Source organism: Aplysia californica, unplaced genomic scaffold (genome assembly GCF_000002075.1).
Source record: "Aplysia californica isolate F4 #8 unplaced genomic scaffold, AplCal3.0 scaffold00382, whole genome shotgun sequence".
Taxonomy (NCBI): domain Eukaryota; kingdom Metazoa; phylum Mollusca; class Gastropoda; order Aplysiida; family Aplysiidae; genus Aplysia; species Aplysia californica.
In genome coordinates, this window is record NW_004797652.1 from 540,342 (window position 1) to 542,388 (window position 2,047).

Consider the following 2,047-nt stretch of genomic DNA (forward strand, 5'->3'; position numbering starts at 1 on the left):
GGGGTAGATGCTATCTCCAGAAGTTTTAAGTCTACAGCTGATTTGTTTTGGTTTTTCTGTTGCAAGTAGCAGAACGTGGCGTGCGCTTGATCCTTCGTGTTCCATGTACTTGCAGCTCAGTGGGTTGAACTCTTTCATAAGACACGGCTCTCTTGAGTGTTGAGGGTGCTAGAAGTATAAGGCGTTTGTTGGATCTCTTTTAGTTGATCGGCGTTGTTCTTACCGTGTCGCATGTTGTATACGTATGTACATGTATAATCTTTCTTCTGTGACGGTTGAGATGCGATGCGTGTAAGGCTGCACGATTTTTCATTCGCCCTTCTGCTTTGCAACCTGGAAATAAAATACCGGATGCAGGATGTATTTCGTTTGCACCTCTTTTAAACCGACTCTGTTGCAATGCATGGCCCCGAAAACAAAGAGAATCGCTGACTGTCTCACTGTGTTTTGAATTCTTCCGCTCTGTTACGTCTGACGGGACGGGACAATTCAGTGACTACGTACTGCGCGTGTCTCCGCCCTGCTATTTGTTTTGGGTACAAGTATAGGAGAATAAGAAGCTGTGAAATGAAAGGACGCGAGAGGAGCCAATCCGGCGAATCTGTTGTGTGCGCGGTGTAAGCGGTTTAGCGCGGCTCTGATAGGATCACGTGGGTCTCTCCGCCCAGGTTAATGAGTTGGCGGCGAGCCAAAGCCCCGCGCGTCGCTTATGTTTGTAAACAGGCGCCGGGCCGCAAGCCCACAGAACGCGATTTGAGGGCCGCTAATCTCCAGCACAGAGAAAGAGGGAAAGGGAAGATTTAATTTGAATGTTTATGCATGTCGAGTTTTTCCCCCTGTGGTGTCGAAGATCGAGTTTCAGCATCGGAAACTTGCTTCTAAACCACGAACTGTTGCCACCATTAAAAACACCATAAATTAACAGAGGTAGTTGCTACTCATTTTGAACGTACAGAAGGGAACTTTCCTTCACGCTTTCACGAACTGCTAATCGCCACGATGATTAAATAGTGAAGAGGTACTCATGTCGGGGGCTAGTTGTTTGTTGATGTGACCAAGGAATGGTGTTCCGAGGACACAGGGGAACGTTCCATCGATCTCTTGTAAGCATTTATTTACTTTTGTCTTCATTGTGGAAGCTGGGACGAAAAAAGGAATCCTTCACAAGTACATGTGGTAGTTTTCGTCTTATTTTGCTGGTTCAAGGGTTAATAAGCGTTATGTCAAAAACCGAATTATCGACCTGTGTGGTGTTATTATACGTAGGCGCAATTTAGCCCTAACAGTGAGTTCGATTACCGCAGGGGGAGATAACTATTCGTCGAGCACCCTTGTCCGTCTGCTGAGATTTGGATCCCAGATGGATCTTTGCGAATGGGTTTCGAAGCAACCAGCTTCCTAGCGTATCTTAGACGTATCATTAGGGGTGTAAAACATTTGCAACGATTTACGACGGCCTGATGTGTCTGTTCCTTTCTGTTCCTTTCTGTTTTGCCAGCCTGTCCGGAATGCTTGCCTCATAGCTTGCCACATGTGGAATGTACAAGCAAACAGTTTGACATGGCGGCTTGCCATTGACTCAAATGTTGCAGAGATGAATATTATTATTTGTCTTTATGAGACTGATGTCGTTCGTCGCCTTGCTTTCCGCTCTGGGTTTTTCCTGCCTGTGTAAGGCATTCTTTTTTTCCTCCTTTTTTTAAAAACCGAGTTTGTGAGTGTCACTGCAAATAACGACAGAGTTTTTAGCGACGCGATGACCGTTCAGGAATGTGACGCAGTCTTCTTTCGTTAACTTTTTAGGCGCAGAGAACACGTTGTTGGCCTTCCAAGGTCGTTTTCTCGCAGCGGCAAATATTTTTTGGTCGTGTGTATTTCCGGCCATCTCTTACTCCACGACATTCTAAACATCAATCGACATACATCTCCCTACCCCCCTCCTAAAACCCCCCACCTTTCGCTCCTGATTTAAAGAGGTCAAAAATTCAAACCGAAGAACCCACTCCACGACTCTTCTATTTTCTTTACTACTGTTCGTTTTGGTTGT